At 31.9% G+C, this 20,404-nt stretch overlaps 3 long non-coding RNA genes across 8 annotated transcripts; 2 read left to right on the top strand and 1 right to left on the bottom strand.

The window, feature by feature from the left end:
* The first annotated feature begins 199 nt into the window (after positions 1-199).
* On the top strand, positions 200-593 carry LOC126749365 (uncharacterized). Its single transcript, XR_007665029.1, has 2 exons — positions 200-362; positions 490-593. It is a non-coding gene; the product is annotated as an uncharacterized LOC126749365 (long non-coding RNA).
* Positions 594-1,185: 592 nt separating this feature from the next.
* Positions 1,186-19,610, top strand: LOC126749361 (uncharacterized). 3 transcript variants are annotated; one of them, XR_007665024.1, is made up of 7 exons: positions 1,186-1,252; positions 5,000-5,104; positions 9,956-10,080; positions 10,139-10,212; positions 10,270-10,413; positions 19,341-19,423; positions 19,551-19,610. It is a non-coding gene; the product is annotated as an uncharacterized LOC126749361 (long non-coding RNA). The 3 variants fall into 3 exon arrangements; XR_007665022.1 differs by lacking the exon at positions 1,186-1,252 and having other exon boundaries at positions 4,917-5,104; positions 19,551-19,606; XR_007665023.1 differs by lacking the exons at positions 1,186-1,252; positions 19,341-19,423; positions 19,551-19,610 and having other exon boundaries at positions 4,917-5,104; positions 10,270-10,478.
* On the bottom strand, positions 13,261-18,743 carry LOC126749362 (uncharacterized). Of its 4 annotated transcripts, none has more exons than XR_007665027.1 (4): positions 18,353-18,743; positions 17,579-17,827; positions 16,778-16,878; positions 13,261-13,451 (listed from the first exon to the last, which is right to left on the bottom strand). It is a non-coding gene; the product is annotated as an uncharacterized LOC126749362 (long non-coding RNA). The 4 variants fall into 4 exon arrangements; XR_007665025.1 differs by lacking the exon at positions 13,261-13,451 and adding an exon at positions 13,498-13,626; XR_007665026.1 differs by lacking the exon at positions 13,261-13,451 and adding an exon at positions 14,423-14,502.
* Positions 19,611-20,404: the final 794 nt, after the last annotated feature.

The raw sequence follows: 20,404 nt of genomic DNA, 5'->3' as shown, positions 1-20,404 counted from the left end.
ACACATCTCGTGAGAGTAAGGAATTTTTTACACGCATTCAAAGTTGACAATTTTTCAATTTTTTTGACCTTAAGTACAAAAACGCCCATAACTCCCTGAAAAACTGTCCAAAACCGCTCAAACTTCCACCAAATTGTTAAGAAAACTTTATTTTATTATTAAAACAACATTTCAAATAAATTTTTTATTAAAGGTACTACTTAGCGATGGACAAGTGTTGTCCGCCCTAAAACTCGCCAAAGAGGAGGCGAACGTTCGCAAATATTTAACGGCCGCCAGAAACAGTCGAAATCCCAATTTACTGCACAGCGTCCTGTTCTACTTCAGGAACCATCCGCGGTTTTCCAATTTACTGCAGAACGGTAAGCTTTCATTTGTTTTAGTCATTGTAGTAACATTTAACAGGGGGCGAATTGTGACAACTATTTATTTATTTATTCATGTAAATAAATATGAAATACACTAAAAGCAAAATACTTTTTGTTTTAGATGAGCGCCTTCACGAGTTTATCAAGGACTATAACGCGATTTTTGATGGTTAAATTAGTCCTGTTATAAATTAATGTGAAATTATAAATTAAATTGTTGAAGTAGAGTGATGTTTCTTTTTTAAATCCCCTTAAACCCAATTTTTCGTACGTCAGAAGAATACAGGAACAAGAGGCTTTTTAATTCAAAATTTGCAATTTTTTTGCCTCTGCATTCTTTAACTTCAAATATGTCGTTCAAAGTATCCGCCTTCAACATCAATCCAAGCAAACATTCGACGTCGAATGTCGAATCAATTGTTATTTACATCACAAGTAAAAAATCAAGCGGACTTAAGTCGGGAGACCGTGGAGGCCTCCCTAAGTAAAATGTACCCCCAACTAAAGCAAAGTGTGCTGGACAGTAGGAACTTCAAGTATTTCTGGTCATTCATTTTCAAGAAATTAATGAGGCACTTTACCAGTACATCCGGACCCCATATATTAGGCGAAATTTGGTACCTGTAATATTGGACATGGAATGTGGATTTTCATAAGTCCATATTTCAAATTGAAATTTATATACTTTGTCCATAAATGATGATTGTGGAAGTGCATTGTTACCGGTGAAATAGTCTTGCCTTATAATCGTTGGATACAAAACGATTAATTTTGGAAAAGGGTCGGGCTAGTATCGGGCGATTATTCAGGTAGCAGGTAGACATCTTCGTCGGAGATGTCTATTCAGGGAAAGTGAATCGATCCCTGCCTACTGCAGATTCCAGGTGTTTTCTGGCCCGGAAAGCTAGTACCTGTTTAGGGTCCCTTGTCCAGGGTTACGGACGAAGAAGACGACAGGATGGAGGGCAGCTTCTGGATTAGTGTCTTTTGAAGACATACATGGTAGCCAACAGTAAACTTTGGGTTTTTTGTTTATTCCTTTTTTAAATATATGTTTGGAGGAAGTTAGTAACTTTTATTGGGGAATTTTTTCAAGTCTTAGTAACATTCGGAGAAAATTGCGAATTTTTTAGTGATTTTTGGATAAAATTGAGGGATTGTCCTAGTTTTTAGTGACTTTTGAAGGAAATTGGGCAATTTTTGTATTAAATTTGGGCATTTTTCAATTTTTAAATATTTTTTGCATTAAATTGGTGACTTCTTGGGTATTTTTTTAAGTCTCAGTGGCTTTTCCAGGAAATTGGTGGATTTTTTAAATTTTTAGTGACTTTTGGGTGAAACTAGTGATTTTTTTGGGGAATTTTTTCAAGTTTTAGTGGCTTTTCAAGGAATTTGGGGAATTTTTAGGGACTTATAGGAAATTGGGATTTTTTTTAGTGATTTTTGGATTAAATTGAGGGATTTGTTCAATTTTTAGTGACCTTTGGGTTAAGTTGGTGACTTTTTTGGGGCATTTTTTCAAGTCTTAGGGGGTTTTCCAGGAAGTTAAGGAATAATGAATTTTGGAGGAAATTGGGGATTTTTTAGTAATTTTTTAATTAAATTGGGGATATTTCAAATTTTTAGTGACTTTTGCGTTAAGTTGGTGACTTTTTTGGGGTGTTTTTTCAAGTCTTAGGGGGTTTTCCAGGAAGTTAGGGAACAATGACTTTTGGAGGAAATTGAGGATTTTTTAGTAATTTTTTAATTAAATTGGGGATTATTCAAATTTTTAGTGACTTTTGGGTTAAGTTGGTGACTTTTTTGGGGTGTTTTTTCAATCTTAGGGGGTTTTCCAGGAAGTTAGGGAATAATGAATTTTGGAGGAAATTGGGGATATTTCAAATTTTTAGTGACTTTTGGGTTAAGTTGGTAACTTTTTTGGGGCATTTTTTCAAGTCTAAGTGGCTTTTTGAGGAATTTGGGGAAGTTTTCCTCATTTTTAGTAACTTTTGGCAAAAATCGGGGAATTTTTTAGTGATTTTTTGATTAAATTGGGGGAATTTTTTCAATTTTTGTATAAATCCTTATAAAAGGTTTACAAAAACCTGAAGAGGTTTATGCTAAACAAAACGAGGGGCTATAGTTTCTTGTGGCTTAAATATTTTTAAAGTTACAAAACGATTTACTTGACAAAACCCTAAAACAGTTTAAATTCAGGTTGCATGTGACACAAAATTCTTTCTAACTTAAAAACTATTTCGGTTTTTTTAATAATTCTTTTGCACCGACTTAAAGGGATTCCTGAAGATGGATTTGATGTAAGAAACGTCTCTCTAGGTCAGAGATTTATCGACTTAGAGCTATTTGTATGCACGATGTTCCCTGAGAGAGTTATTGGCATTTTTTTGGATTTTGGTCCTAAAGACCCAAAAAAATTTGACTTTTTTTTATTTTTTTTTTTTAAAGCCTTCCATGACTACAGATTGATGCAATAAAAACGCTAAAATGAAATTTGAAATTTTTTGGCCAAAATTCGAAAGGGGTATGTATATACCCTTGAAAAATTGAGAAAAATCGGTTTTTATTTTTTTCCAAAAAATCCATGGGTCTGAGGAAAAATTGTTTTAAACAAGAGTTGGTGGAAATATCAAGGCCTACACGCAAGTAAAGAAATTTTGCTTCTACTTGTAATACAGCCCGAGAAAATGGGGAAAAATCCCAAACTAAATAAGTTCCATTTTCTCCATTACTATTAGAAAAATTTAACTTTTTCTTTCACCATAAGAAGCCCCGTCCTACTCTGAACGAAAAAGTATTTTACACTTTTTTTCGAAAAATAAACAGGGACGAACTTATGGGCATTTTTCGGCTTTTGACCCTAGTACTACCCAAAAAAATTCAAAAATTTTAAAAAGTTATCCGAATCGAAAAATTCTTTTACTGAGGTGTAAAGCACAAAAAACCAAGCAAAAAAGTCTTGTTTCATTAATCTCCATTTCCCATAGGAAAGGCACATTAAGACCTTATAATCTTCAGACTATAATCCTTAATAGTCCAGGTGCACTCTTAAAAATTCAAAAATGGCTATAAACCGACCTTCCAATAATTATACTAACAAAAAATTATATTTATGCCCTTGGACTAGGTCTGTCTTTATTGATAGTCCAGGCGCATCAGTCTTAAACAAAATATCCATTAATAGGACAAAATTAGACTTACACACTCTGTCTACAAAACCCTATAGTCCAGGTACTAAATTTAATGATTATTGAACCTAGGCTCTTGCACTACTGGAGATCATAATAGTCCAGGTATTTCATTAATAATTAAAGAAGTCCATCAATGGAGGAATGTTATAAGTCTATAGAATTCATTCTACATCCATAGTCCAGGCGTGCATGTACTAAGAAAATCCCTACGCACTCATCTTGTAGTCCAGGCGTCCCAGTACTATAAATAATTATTAATTCGACCAAATTAGAGGAACTGAAAAAAAAACGAGTACCACCTAGTTTCACATCAATTTTGCATGACAAAAATCCTTAAAATAATTTGCTAATAATTCTTTTACTCCAACTTAATGGAATCCCTGAAGATGGTTTTCATGTAAGAAACGTCTCTCTAGGTCCGGGCTTTACTACGTTAGGTGCAGACGTTCTTTGACATTAAAAAAATTGAACTTTGGTCGAGTATAACTAGAAAACTACTTGGGGGAATTTCATCGGGTTTTTAGGGAAATTTGAGGGGTTTTCTGCTGAATAAAACGATATATTTTACTCTCCTGGGGGTCCACTACTTTTTGAGTTATCTGAGGAAGAAATCTTGTAAGAAGACAGTCACTTTGCTTGGGTTCCTCTAATTTGGGTACAGGACTTTGACACCCAAGAAGTAAATTGTTGGGAATTTTCTTTCTTGGAAACAACGAGACCATTAATGGATTTTTTCTTAAATAAATAATCCAAATATGCCAGATTTCCACCGTACCTACTCTGCCATATTTAAACGTGATTAAATGCATTAATTTTTAGTAGGTTCGAAGGTCAAAACCTCTCAAGGATCTCTAATTGAAATTAAGGCCCTAGTTGGTTTCTTGGACAGTCTTTTTTTAGGGAAACATCAGTTTTTTCCTAAAAAAGACCTAAAAGGGCACATGTAAAAAACTTTTAAAGAAAACCCCAAAAAAGTGTTGAAGGAGGCCACTCACTTAGGAACAAAAGACAGGAACGCAGTGGAACTAAAAAAAAAAGTCATTTTGAGTCCCAACTGTGTCCAAAACAGCCCCAAAACGAATAACAAATACTCAAATAGACTGCTTTATTGTCTGTTTGAAAAAATGCCCCAGTTACTTACTGTCCGTAATAAACCAGGTAAAAGTTTGAAACTTATAGACTAACTGGAAATCTTAAATAATCCAAAAACCCCCTTTTATTAATTATCATTAACCAATTAATTAACCGAATCCCGAAATTAATTAACCGAAGCACAAATAAAGATCCTCTTATGGCTTACTACCGCATTTGCTACACTAATTAATTGGATGTTATATGACTCTACTATTGCGGGGTTTTATTCAGGTAGCAGGTAGGCATCTTTGTCGGAGATGTCTATTCAGGGAAAGTGAATCGATCCCTGCCTACTGCAGATTCCAGGTGCTTTCTGGCCCGGAAAGCTAGTACCTGTTTAGGGTCCCTTGTCCAGGGTTACGGACGAAGAAGACGACAGGATGGAGAGCAGCTTCTGGATTATGATTCAAGGTTGGTATCCTTGTTCCTATTTTTTTTTTTTGTTAATACAATAGTAATCATGTGTATTTATTTAGTATCTATAAAGAAAATGGTACAAATTTACAATGTAATTGCATAAATAAACTTTTAAAGGTATAATATGGTTATAAAGCAATTGAAATTGAACTTCATACAATAATTGGTACATAATTTTTATTAGTCTTTTAAATGCACCAACATTTTTACATCCCTTACTATTTTTTGGCAGCCACTTAAACTTTTAACGAACCTTTCCTACTATTCAAAGTAGTGTTTAATACCTATGCATCAATTGACTAGAAGGAAGTCAGTACGGTTTCTAGTATCATGACTATTATAATAAATAATGTAAAGAACTATCTCTCTAATCGAGATCAACAGCGGATAAAACATGTCATCACAGCATAAGTCTACATATTAGTAAAAATTGCCTAAGTAGCTTGTAACAATCCTAATTAAAACCAAAACCTAATTAAAATAAATAGATACAAATAAAAAACAATTTAAATTATATAAACCATAAAAGTTGCAACAGTACAAATCATTTAAACAAGTTCTAAGTATGGGCATCACAAATTTATACCAATCCTAACTAATTGCAGCAATTTCTTCAAGAGTTGGTGCCCTGTAATTGAGTAAAACTTAATTTGGCCTTATTAAGTTTTTTTTTTTTTTTTTTTTTTTAAAAGAGGTTTAGGAAATCTGCAAACAGACACCTTGGACGTTGGACAGGGATGATTCCTGTCAAACGTCCAGGGTAGTGTGGGGTTGGAGTTGGCCACCCTCCGACCCACTAAAACCCATTCCTCTGGTCAAGTTTTCACGGTGTTAAAGCACACTGCTTACGTGATTAGTCAATATTTAAGGGGGTTTAGGCACATTGTGTAAATGCTTAGTCAAATTTTCAAGGAAAAGGTGCACTGGCTGGCTACGTGCTTTGTCAATAATATTTCAGTGATATAAAGCCCATTGGTAACATGTTAAGTCAAATTTTAAATTACCAAGAATAAAAATAGACAAACAGTATACAGTAAATCAACTCAATTACATAATATGCTTAAAACATATTAAAAAGTAAGTGTCAATATGTACAAAAAATGTAACTCAATAAAATATATTATTAGCGCAACTTTGGACGACTGGATATGTATTCATAGAATCAACAACAACTGATACTTAATTTGCTTATTAAATTTCTATATTTGCCCTTCTGAAACTTGAATTTAACCCCCTTAGACATCCCTCTGACTGTTTTGATGTGAATAAAGCAAATAAATCCAAATGAAACCCCACTATAAGAAGGAACTTTAACGAATAAACTTCCATAACTGCCAAACCGTTGAAACGTAACCTCTTAAAAGAACAAAAGGAGATTCAGCATCAGGAGGATCTTCAGCCACCAAGCCCCTTTGTAGAGAGCGATTACGGCATGACCTCTCCCTCCCAAGTACTGAAACCCTTAAGTTCTCTTTGGTCCACCAGGATTTGATGAATATGCCGGTTCACCCTTGGGTTCGGTAAATTCATGGATCGTATGGTGAACAGTTGGATGTTATGCCACAAAAGATCGACAGTTATTTTTTTAATTAAGTGTGAATTTAACAAATAAATAAAAGCACTTCACCCCTTAAATTTTATTTGAAGAAAGCAACCCTTAACCCGTTGAAGTTAACCCCTTAATTGCAAAACAGAGAAATTTAAATTTTATTAATTAAAAATTTAAAGAAAATGCATATCCAATCGTCAAAAGAAAACGTATCTACAATAATAATTATAACGCAAAATGACAAAAAAATAAAAGAGCATGCTCTTAAAATAAATTAAACAGTACTTACAAACTAAATAACAGCAAACACTAAATTTAGTAGTACTACGTTTACATTTCCCATCCGCCTTCGGTGAATGTTACCGAGAGAATGACTTGACCGAGCGACTGCCGTGGCCTGCTAAGATCTTTCTCCCCTCCCCACCCCTCTCAGCCGAACGTACCCGAGCGGCCACGATTCGACGCTCTCGGACACTCGGTACTTTCACTTTTACGTCTTCGGGTTTGTTCGTGTATCTACGTCACTCGGATGACGTGTACATACAACGAAAAATCATCCTTTTTATTTTTAAATTTTAGTATTATATTAAAAATTTAAGTACCAGAAAAAATGCCTGGAATAAAAATTGACACAGTACTACTCCACCACCTTTTTGGAATAAAGCGTGACAAGTTTTTGAGTTACAGCCATTTTTTGAGGCGTTTTTGAGAAATTTTAATTTTCAAAAATTTGTTGTGCCGTTATTATAATTCTTAGAAAAAAAATCTAATTAGGGTTTTTTGATGATAATTTTATGCTCTAGCTCGTGGTAATTTTGTTTTTTCATTTTTTGAAAATGTTAATTTTTGGAAATTTTCGAGCTGGAATTTGGGCTGTTTTCAAAGATTCGCCCATAACTCCTTTAATATGCAATTTAGGGCAAAAAGGGATTCTAGCTTTTCTTTAGGCATTCTTACACGCAATTCAATGCAATAGTAAAAACACCAATTTTCCTCACAGTTCCAGAGAAAATTGGGAAATAATGAAAATCGGTTTTCGTGAATTTTCTCGAAAATGGGCATAGATAAGATTGTGAAATATTTTGCAAATTAAAGCTCCTCTCAGGCCCAACAACTTTTATTAGAACGATTTTTCTCTCAGCCTCATAGGTTTTCCGAAAAAAAATTAAAACCATTTTTTAGAGAATTTCCCTGGGGGATACCCTGGAAATTTCGACCCAAAAATCGGTTTTTTCAAATTTGGTTTTTTGGTTCAGGAAATTTATTTATAGAAATTTTAACTTATTTTTTTCCCTCAAACCATTTGCTATAAGAAATTTTTTTGAGTTACAGCCATTTTTTGAGGCATTTTTGAGTAATTTCAAATTTCAAAAAATTTTTGTGCCGTTAATATGAATCTTAGAAAAAAATTTTATAAGGGTTTTTTAATGATAATTTAATGCTCTCCCTCGTGGTAATTTTGTTTTTTTATTTTCTGATAATTTCGATTTTTCGAAATTTCTGCCCTCCAAATTTGGGCTATTTTCAAAGAATGGCCCCCGTAGCTCCTTTAATATGCAATTTAGGGCAAAAAGGTATTTTAGCTTTTCTTTAGGCATCCTTACATAGAATCCAACGCAATAGTAAAAACACCAGTTTTTTTCATAGCTCCAGAGAAAATTTGAAAATAAAGAAAATCGGTTTTCATACATTTTCTCGAAAATGGTAATAGATAAGATCGTGAAGTATTTTGCAAATTGAAGCTCCTCAAAGGCTTAACAACTTTTATTAGAACAATTTTTTTCTCAGCCTCATAGATTCTCCAAAAAAAAAATAATTTTTAGACACACAGAAAAAAAATAACATTTTTTAGAAAATTTCCCTGGAGTTTCCCTTATTAATAACTGTTCTAAATACACTTAAAGCAATCCCTGAGGATGGATTTAGCATACGAAGCGTCTTTCTGGGCCAAACACTTCCTGATGGACCTTTTTTCTTAAAAATTGGATTATTTAGCAATACAGTTTTGCTACTAAAAAGACTCCATCTTCGTGTAATTTCTACTAAAATCTGTAAAAAATTCATCGCATACAATTTCCCGAATCTTTCGAAACGTTTTCCCAACATTTCCGCCCCCTTGAGGGCCTCTAAACGTGAGTTAGAACGGATAGATATAAATTAAATTCAAGGTCAACCCTATTCCAGAAAAAAATAATAAATAATTTATAAATTATTAAATAAAACGTAGATGTGGCAACGTCGTAAAAATCATTTATCGAACATTTAACACTACCGAGTTGCGCTCGGTGAATTCCAGCGTCGGCAATCGGCAGCGTTCGGCTATTTCCGCGTCGCCTCGACGCCTCATTCGTCGTTGGGAATTCGTCGGGTCGGGATCGCGTCTCGGTTTTTCTTTCAAAAACCCGGGAAAAGCGTCGAAACAATCGGGAATTATCGTGAAATTGCGTCGTACGTCGTTTCCGCGTACTCTGATCGCGTTTACTCTCACGAGATGTGTTAAGTTATCGGCATTTAATGTTTTGTGTCCCGTACTGGTACAGCGCAGTATATATTTTCGCAATTATCGATTTTTATTGACTCTTTCTTATTTCAAGGGGCAAATGGGCATTGGACAAGTGTTTTTTAATAATTTATTTTTATTTTCAGTTGGAAATTCTACAAAATTCCAAATGAAAAAAAAATATTCTAGAACTTTACTGTCATCTGTCAATGCCGGAGTTGGCGAATTCGGCCAAACCGGTTGACAGCTTGATGGTTGGAGTTCATTTGTCGAATCGAATTGGCACAGTGTCACTTGTCATTTGTCATAGTCTCTCTCTCTTTGTTTATAACCTAATGTTTTTTTTTTTATGAAAATATACCGGATTTCCTATAAACTTTTTTGTAAATCAATGAATATTCAGGAAATATTGTTGTTTATTGACCCAGAAGCCCCCTGAACGTCCGAGATCCTGCACAAATAGGTTAGAAATTGTTATTGTTCCAGTGTTTACATTTTGTTTTTAGTACTAACATAGTGTTACTTCTAAAGGTTCTTTATAAATACTTTTTTAAGGTGCACTTCCCATTTATTATTGCATTTCCTTAGTTTATAGCAGTTTTAAAAGAAAAAAATAGTGAATTCTCTGAAATTAAGAGGGTCTTTTGGTCTGCAGGGCCTCGCCTTTCTCATGTATTGGTCACTGGTACATTAAAAATGAGCGGTTAGGAAACAAGTTATAGATAATCTGTTTTTTAAATTGTTTTTAACTATTTTTTAAATATAAATATCCTGTAAAACTCACAATTTATTCCAGAAATGCAAGGGCTGCTCCTGTAGACAGCAGATGCGCCGCATAGCTGTCTGGACTGCCATGAAAACTGGGATGAACCCAAATGTGAATACACCCTAACACCCAAGAGCAACGGGAGTTGCAAAAAGGTATTTTGGGTTTTTTAAATTAAATTTGCCCTCATTTCTTATAGTTTTTGTTCTTCAGATACTCTAGAGGTTTCACCAGCTCAAATTCTAATGATTATGTCTGCTCAGAAGAAAGTCATGAGCAAAATTGAAGTATAGATCTTTAAATTTGTAAGTGAATTGTGAAATTGAATGTGTAATTCTTTTTAGATGCAATAAGATGAGATGAAAATATTCTTTATTGCTAAGAAACATTAAATTTTTCTATCAACTAATGCAGTCATTGGCATTTCTATGAATGTGGGGTCAGGAGTCTGGATATGGAAGTCGGGCTGAAGATCTGGATTGGAGAGGGTGAGTTAATTAATCTTTGCCTCCTTAGGTCAATATATTTGCTGAATAAAGAGATGTTTTTATTATTGTTTGTTTTATTACTGTTGTGTTTATTATTGTTGTTGTTTTTATTGTTATTATTATTATTATGAATTTTATGCAAAATCACATCACAGTCTCCCCTTGTGTAGAGAGAACAATTGCTTGCCCAGGTATCAAAAGTATTAAGCCTTATTGGGACCCTTTATTCATTACGGGTCTGCTTGATGAAATAAGTTTATTTAAATTGTCTTATTAACTTTGAAAATTTCCAATTTTTAATTTTTTTTATAGATACATTTATTGTTCTAAATTAAAAACCCTTTGCATCAATGCAATTTTCATGAAAATTGGTGGGAAATTAAGGAAACTGGTCCAGTTTACCTGTTAGACACCTTCAATAATTTGTCATATTTTTGAAAATACCCCTGTAACTTTGGAAATTTTCAATTTTTAATTTTTTTTATAGATACATTTATTATTCTAAATTAAAAACCCTTTGCATCAATGCAATTTTCATGAAAATCGGTGGGAAATTAAGGAAACTGGTCCAGTTTACCTGTTAGACACCTTCAATAATTTGTCATATTTTTGAAAATACCCCTGTAACTTTGGAAATTTTCAATTTTTAATTTTTTTTATAGATACATTTATGGTTCTAAATTAAAAACCCTTTGCATCAATGCAATTTTCATGAAAATCGGTGGGAAATTAAGGGAACTGGTGCAGTTTGCCTCTTACACACCTTCGATAATTTGCCATATTTTTGAAAGTAACCCTGTAACTCTGAAAATTTCCAATTTTTTATTTTTTTTATAGATACATTTTTGGTTCTAAATTAAAAACCCTTTGCATCGATGCAATTTTCATGAAAATCGGTGGGAAATTAAGGGAACTGGTGCAGTTTGCCTGTTAGGCACCTTCAATAATTTGCCATATTTTTGAAAGTAACCCTGTAACTCTGAAAATTTCCAATTTTTTAGTTTTTTTATAGATACATTTTTGGTTCTAAATTAAAAACCCTTTGCATCAATGCAATTTTCATGAAAATTGGTGGGAAATTAAGGGAACTGGTGCAGTTTGCCTCTTACACACCTTCGATAATTTGCCATATTTTTGGAAATATTCCTGTAACTCTGGAAATTTCCAATTTTTTATTTTTTTTATAGATACATTTATGGTTCTAAATTAAAAACCCTTTGCATCAATGCAATTTTCATGAAAATCGGTGGGAAATTAAGGGAACTGGTGCAGTTTGCCTCTTACACACCTTCGATAATTTGCCATATTTTTGGAAATATTCCTGTAACTCTGGAAATTTCCAATTTTTTATTTTTTTTATAGATACATTTTTGGTTCTAAATTAAAAACCCTTTGCATCGATGCAATTTTCATGAAAATCGGTGGGAAATTAAGGGAACTGGTGCAGTTTGCCTGTTAGGCACCTTCAATAATTTGTCATATTTTTGAAAGTAACCCTGTAACTCTGAAAATTTCCAATTTTTTATTTTTTTTATAGATACATTTTTGGTTCTAAATTAAAAACCCTTTGCATCAATGCAATTTTCATGAAAATTGGTGGGAAATTAAGGGAACTGGTGCAGTTTGCCTCTTACACACCTTCGATAATTTGCCATATTTTTGGAAATATTCCTGTAACTCTGGAAATTTCCAATTTTTTATTTTTTTTATAGATACATTTATGGTTCTAAATTAAAAACCCTTTGCATCAATGCAATTTTCATGAAAATCGGTGGGAAATTAAGGGAACTGGTGCAGTTTGCCTCTTACACACCTTCGATAATTTGCCATATTTTTGGAAATATTCCTGTAACTCTGGAAATTTCCAATTTTTTATTTTTTTTATAGATACATTTTTGGTTCTAAATTAAAAACCCTTTGCATCGATGCAATTTTCATGAAAATCGGTGGGAAATTAAGGGAACTGGTGCAGTTTGCCTGTTAGGCACCTTCAATAATTTGTCATATTTTTGAAAGTAACCCTGTAACTCTGAAAATTTCCAATTTTTTATTTTTTTTATAGATACATTTTTGGTTCTAAATTAAAAACCCTTTGCATCAATGCAATTTTCATGAAAATTGGTGGGAAATTAAGGGAACTGGTGCAGTTTGCCTCTTACACACCTTCGATAATTTGCCATATTTTTGGAAATATTCCTGTAACTCTGGAAATTTCCAATTTTTTATTTTTTTTATAGATACATTTATGGTTCTAAATTAAAAACCCTTTGCATCAATGCAATTTTCATGAAAATCGGTGGGAAATTAAGGGAACTGGTCCAGTTTACCTGTTAGACACCTTCAATAATTTGTCATATTTTTGAAAATACCCCTGTAACTTTGGAAATTTTCAATTTTTAATTTTTTTTATAGATACATTTATTGTTCTAAATTAAAAACCCTTTGCATCAATGCAATTTTCATGAAAATCGGTGGGAAATTAAGGAAACTGGTCCAGTTTACCTGTTAGACACCTTCAATAATTTGTCATATTTTTGAAAATACCCCTGTAACTTTGGAAATTTTCAATTTTTAATTTTTTTTATAGATACATTTATTGTTCTAAATTAAAAACCCTTTGCATCAATGCAATTTTCATGAAAATCGGTGGGAAATTAAGGAAACTGGTCCAGTTTACCTGTTAGACACCTTCAATAATTTGTCATATTTTTGAAAATATTCCTGTAACTCTGAAAATTTCCAATTTTCTATTTTTTTTATAGATACATTTTTGGTTCTAAATTAAAAACCCTTTGCATCAATGCAATTTTCATGAAAATCGGTAGGAAATTAAGGGAACTGGTGCAGTTTGCCTGTTAGGCACCTTCAATAATTTGTCATATTTTTGAAAATATTCCTGTAACTCTGGAAATTTCCAATTTTTTATTTTTTTTATAGATACATTTTTGGTTCTAAATTAAAAACCCTTTGCATCAATGCAATTTTCATGAAAATCGGTGGGAAATTAAGGGAACTGGTGCAGTTTGCCTCTTACACACCTTCGATAATTTGCCATATTTTTGAAAGTAACCCTGTAACTCTGAAAATTTCCAATTTTTTATTTTTTTTATAGATACATTTTTGGTTCTAAATTAAAAACCCTTTGCATCAATGCAATTTTCATGAAAATCGGTGGGAAATTAAGGGAACTGGTGCAGTTTGCCTCTTACACACCTTCGATAATTTGCCATATTTTTGAAAGTAACCCTGTAACTCTGAAAATTTCCAATTTTTTATTTTTTTTATAGATACATTTTTGGTTCTAAATTAAAAACCCTTTGCATCGATGCAATTTTCATGAAAATCGGTGGGAAATTAAGGGAACTGGTGCAGTTTGCCTGTTAGGCACCTTCAATAATTTGTCATATTTTTGAAAGTAACCCTGTAACTCTGAAAATTTCCAATTTTTTATTTTTTTTATAGATACATTTTTGGTTCTAAATTAAAAACCCTTTGCATCAATGCAATTTTCATGAAAATTGGTGGGAAATTAAGGGAACTGGTGCAGTTTGCCTCTTACACACCTTCGATAATTTGCCATATTTTTGGAAATATTCCTGTAACTCTGGAAATTTCCAATTTTTTATTTTTTTTATAGATACATTTATGGTTCTAAATTAAAAACCCTTTGCATCGATGCAATTTTCATGAAAATCGGTGGGAAATTAAGGGAACTGGTGCAGTTTGCCTGTTAGGCACCTTCAATAATTTGTCATATTTTTGAAAATATTCCTGTAACTCTGGAAATTTCCAATTTTTTATTTTTTTTATAGATACATTTTTGGTTCTAAATTAAAAACCCTTTGCATCAATGCAATTTTCATGAAAATCGGTGGGAAATTAAGGGAACTGGTCCAGTTTACCTGTTAGACACCTTCAATAATTTGTCATATTTTTGAAAATACCCCTGTAACTTTGGAAATTTTCAATTTTTAATTTTTTTTTATAGATACATTTATTGTTCTAAATTAAAAACCCTTTGCATCAATGCAATTTTCATGAAAATCGGTGGGAAATTAAGGGAACTGGTGCAGTTTGCCTCTTACACACCTTCGATAATTTGCCATATTTTTGAAAATATTCCTGTAACTCTGGAAATTTCCAATTTTTTATTTTTTTTATAGATACATTTATGGTTCTAAATTAAATTCCCTTTGCATCAGTGCAATTTTCATGAAAATCGGTGGGAAATTAAGGGAACTGGTGCAGTTTGCCTGTTAGGCACCTTCAATAATTTGTCATATTTTTGAAAGTAGCCCTGTAACTCTGAAAATTTCCAATTTTTTATTTTTTTTATAGATACATTTTTGGTTCTAAATTAAAAACCCTTTGCATCGATGCAATTTTCATTAAAATCGGTGGGAAATTAAGGGAACTGGTGCAGTTTGCCTGTTAGGCACCTTCAATAATTTGTCATATTTTTGAAAATATTCCTGTAACTCTGGAAATTTCCAATTTTTTATTTTTTTTATAGATACATTTTTGGTTCTAAATTAAAAACCCTTTGCATCAATGCAATTTTCATGAAAATCGGTGGGAAATTAAGGGAACTGGTGCAGTTTGCCTGTTAGGCACCTTCAATAATTTGTCATATTTTTGAAAGTAACCCTGTAACTCTGAAAATTTCCAATTTTTTATTTTTTTTATAGATACATTTTTGGTTCTAAATTAAAAACCCTTTGCATCAATGCAATTTTCATGAAAATCGGTGGGAAATTAAGGGAACTGGTCCAGTTTTCCTCTTAAACACCTTCGATAATTTTTCATATTTTTTAATACCCCCTTTTAACTTTGAAAATTTCCAATTTTTAATTTTTTTTATAGATACATTTTTGGTTCTAAATTAAAAACCCTTTGCATCAATGCAATTTTCATGAAAATCTGTGGGAAATTAAGGAAACTGGTGCAGTTTGCCTGTTAGGCACCTTCAATAATTTGTCATATTTTTGAAAGTAGCCCTGTAACTCTGAAAATTTCCAATTTTTTATTTTTTTTATAGATACATTTTTGGTTCTAAATTAAAAACCCTTTGCATCAATGCAATTTTCATGAAAATCTGTGGGAAATTAAGGAAACTGGTGCAGTTTGCCTGTTAGGCACCTTCAATAATTTGTCATATTTTTGAAAGTAGCCCTGTAACTCTGGAAATTTCCAATTTTTTATTTTTTTTATAGATACATTTTTGGTTCTAAATTAAAAACCCTTTGCACCAATGCAATTTTCATGAAAATCGATGGGAAATTAAGGGAACTGGTGCAGTTTGCCTCTTACACACCTTCGATAATTTGCCATATTTTTGAAAATATTCCTGTAACTCTGGAAATTTCCAATTTTTTATTTTTTTTATAGATACATTTTTGGTTCTAAATTAAAAACCCTTTGCACCAATGCAATTTTCATGAAAATCGATGGGAAATTAAGGGAACTGGTGCAGTTTGCCTCTTACACACCTTCGATAATTTGCCATATTTTTGAAAATATTCCTGTAACTCTGGAAATTTCCAATTTTTTATTTTTTTTATAGATACATTTTTGGTTCTAAATTAAAAACCCTTTGCATCAATGCAATTTTCATGAAAATCGGTGGGAAATTAAGGGAACTGGTGCAGTTTGCCTGTTAGGCACCTTCAATAATTTGTCATATTTTTGAAAGTAACCCTGTAACTCTGAAAATTTCCAATTTTTTATTTTTTTTATAGATACATTTTTGGTTCTAAATTAAAAACCCTTTGCATCAATGCAATTTTCATGAAAATCGGTGGGAAATTAAGGGAACTGGTCCAGTTTTCCTCTTAAACACCTTCGATAATTTTTCATATTTTTTAATACCCCCTTTTAACTTTGAAAATTTCCAATTTTTAATTTTTTTTATAGATACATTTATGGTTCTAAATTAAATTCCCTTTGCATCAGTGCAATTTTCATGAAAATCGATGGGAAATTAAGGGAACTGGTGCAGTTTGCCTCTTACACACCTTCGATAATTTGCCATATTTTTGAAAATATTCCTGTAACTCTGGAAATTTCCAATTTTTTATTTTTTTTATAGATACATTTATGGTTCTAAATTAAAAACCCTTTGCATCAATGCAATTTTCATGAAAATCGGTGGGAAATTAAGGGAACTGGTGCAGTTTGCCTGTTAGGCACCTTCAATAATTTGTCATATTTTTGAAAGTAACCCTGTAACTCTGAAAATTTCCAATTTTTTATTTTTTTTATAGATACATTTTTGGTTCTAAATTAAAAACCCTTTGCACCAATGCAATTTTCATGAAAATCGATGGGAAATTAAGGGAACTGGTGCAGTTTGCCTCTTACACACCTTCGATAATTTGCCATATTTTTGAAAATATTCCTGTAACTCTGAAAATTTCCAATTTTTTATTTTTTTTATAGATACATTTTTGGTTCTAAATTAAAAACCTTTTGCATCAATGCAATTTTCATGAAAATCGGTGGGAAATTAAGGGAACTGGTGCAGTTTGCCTCTTACACACCTTCAATAATTTGCCATATTTTTGAAAATATTCCTGTAACTCTGGAAATTTCCAATTTTTTATTTTTTTTATAGATACATTTATGGTTCTAAATTAAAAACCCTTTGCATCAATGCAATTTTCATGAAAATCGGTGGGAAATTAAGGGAACTGGTGCAGTTTGCCTGTTAGGCACCTTCAATAATTTGTCATATTTTTGAAAGTAACCCTGTAACTCTGAAAATTTCCAATTTTTTATTTTTTTTATAGATACATTTTTGGTTCTAAATTAAAAACCCTTTGCATCAATGCAATTTTCATGAAAATCGGTGGGAAATTAAGGGAACTGGTCCAGTTTTCCTCTTAAACACCTTCGATAATTTTTCATATTTTTTAATACCCCCTTTTAACTTTGAAAATTTCCAATTTTTAATTTTTTTTATAGATACATTTATGGTTCTAAATTAAATTCCCTTTGCATCAGTGCAATTTTCATGAAAATCGATGGGAAATTAAGGGAACTGGTGCAGTTTGCCTCTTACACACCTTCGATAATTTGCCATATTTTTGAAAATATTCCTGTAACTCTGGAAATTTCCAATTTTTTATTTTTTTTATAGATACATTTATGGTTCTAAATTAAAAACCCTTTGCATCAATGCAATTTTCATGAAAATCGGTGGGAAATTAAGGGAACTGGTGCAGTTTGCCTGTTAGGCACCTTCAATAATTTGTCATATTTTTGAAAGTAACCCTGTAACTCTGAAAATTTCCAATTTTTTATTTTTTTTATAGATACATTTTTGGTTCTAAATTAAAAACCCTTTGCATCAGTGCAATTTTCATGAAAATCGGTGGGAAATTAAGGGAACTGGTGCAGTTTGCCTCTTACACACCTTCAATAATTTGCCATATTTTTGAAAATATTCCTGTAACTCTGGAAATTTCCAATTTTTTATTTTTTTTATAGATACATTTATGGTTCTAAATTAAAAACCCTTTGCATCAATGCAATTTTCATGAAAATCGGTGGGAAATTAAGGGAACTGGTGCAGTTTGCCTGTTAGGCACCTTCAATAATTTGTCATATTTTTGAAAGTAACCCTGTAACTCTGAAAATTTCCAATTTTTTATTTTTTTTATAGATACATTTTTGGTTCTAAATTAAAAACCCTTTGCATCAATGCAATTTTCATGAAAATCGGTGGGAAATTAAGGGAACTGGTCCAGTTTTCCTCTTAAACACCTTCGATAATTTTTCATATTTTTTAATACCCCCTTTTAACTTTGAAAATTTCCAATTTTTAATTTTTTTTATAGATACATTTATGGTTCTAAATTAAATTCCCTTTGCATCAGTGCAATTTTCATGAAAATCGATGGGAAATTAAGGGAACTGGTGCAGTTTGCCTCTTACACACCTTCGATAATTTGCCATATTTTTGAAAATATTCCTGTAACTCTGAAAATTTCCAATTTTTTATTTTTTTTATAGATACATTTTTGGTTCTAAATTAAAAACCTTTTGCATCAATGCAATTTTCATGAAAATCGGTGGGAAATTAAGGGAACTGGTGCAGTTTGCCTCTTACACACCTTCAATAATTTGCCATATTTTTGAAAATATTCCTGTAACTCTGGAAATTTCCAATTTTTTATTTTTTTTATAGATACATTTATGGTTCTAAATTAAAAACCCTTTGCATCAATGCAATTTTCATGAAAATCGGTGGGAAATTAAGGGAACTGGTGCAGTTTGCCTGTTAGGCACCTTCAATAATTTGTCATATTTTTGAAAGTAACCCTGTAACTCTGAAAATTTCCAATTTTTTATTTTTTTTATAGATACATTTTTGGTTCTAAATTAAAAACCCTTTGCATCAATGCAATTTTCATGAAAATCGGTGGGAAATTAAGGGAACTGGTCCAGTTTTCCTCTTAAACACCTTCGATAATTTTTCATATTTTTTAATACCCCCTTTTAACTTTGAAAATTTCCAATTTTTAATTTTTTTTGTAGATACATTTTTGGTTCTAAATTAAAAACCCTTTGCATCAATGCAATTTTTATGAAAAATGATGGAAAATTAAGGAAATTATGACACTTTGTCTTAAGCACATTTTACATTAATCAGGTTTATATGAATAGTTTGTTTATAATTCAAAAACCGTTTCACTTTTCTTTCTTAATATTCACCTGAAGCAATCTCTGATGATGGATTTGGCATATGAAACGTCTTTGTGGGTAAAAGATTTCTTTAGAAAGAGCTTTTTCCCCAAAAATATTTTTTATTTAAGGTTTCAATAAATTGTTGCTAACAAAGAGACCCTGTATATAACTTTAACTGATATTTGAAAAAGAGGGTTGATGAATTATGATGATATTTCATGTGTTTAAATTTTTTTTAGAGGAAGTCGCAGCCATTTTGTTGGATACGAGACCGGGATTCTAGACATGGAAGTCATCGGGCTCGGGACCTGGATCGGAACAGGTGAGGGCAATTTTTTCTTTATGTCTATTGGAGTGTTTGTATTTATTTATTTATTTAATTCGAGATTTATTAAAACCCTTTTGCACTGCAGATAAAGTTAAATAATATATATTTTTTTTAAATTCAGGAGCAGCTGTAATGGAAAGGATACCGAGCAGGAATCTGGATATATGGAGCTGGGATATTGAAAATAGGGCTGAGGATTGGATAGGCACAGGTGAGTTGAGTTTTTCACTAAATTTATGGAATTATTAAAATTTGTATGATGACTTATTTGTTATTGTTTTATTTGGTATTGAAAACCCTTTTTTTATGAACGAGTTTTTATGGTAATAGGGTTGGAAATTAGAGGAGTTTTCGTGGATTTTCTCTTGTATTCCATTTAATCTGGATGCATTCTTTTATATTCCTTTTTTATTCTAAAATTTTCAGTTTTTCAAAATGTTCATAGATACATTTTTTAAGGAGGCCATTTCGGTTTAAACTGTGGGGGGTCAACTGATTGGGTGAAAACCGTGCACCTGTGGAAGATACGTGCGTCAATCGATAAAAACTCGTTTTTAAAAAAAAATACTTTTTTATTTATTTCTGGAATTTTTTTACACTGGATAATATTTTTCTAATCTGGATCTATTTCTTTTGTTACAGAGGAAAAAGCAGTGGCGTTCCGTCGATGTGCCCTGGGGTGAGTTTTTGAATTTTATTCATAACCAATATACATGTTGGTGCCTTTTTTAAGCGGTTTTTAGGTGCATTTTAAAATAGATCGGACCAATTGACCTACAGCCATTTTTTTTCATTTAATTCACCAGGTAATCATTTGTAATCAGCGTAATTTTCAGGTTAATTCTACTTGATTGTTCTTGTTTTTACATACATTTTCAATGTTAAATTCAAATTTTCGGCAAAGTATGTCAATTGGTTTTGATTTTAATTTGGTTTTTAATTGTAAAAATTATTTTACATTTTTTTAAATTGAAG

Source organism: Anthonomus grandis, assembly GCF_022605725.1.
Source record: "Anthonomus grandis grandis chromosome 1 unlocalized genomic scaffold, icAntGran1.3 Chromosome103, whole genome shotgun sequence".
NCBI classification, from domain to species: Eukaryota; Metazoa; Arthropoda; class Insecta; order Coleoptera; family Curculionidae; genus Anthonomus; species Anthonomus grandis.
This window is presented reverse-complemented; position numbering and strand designations above follow the sequence as displayed.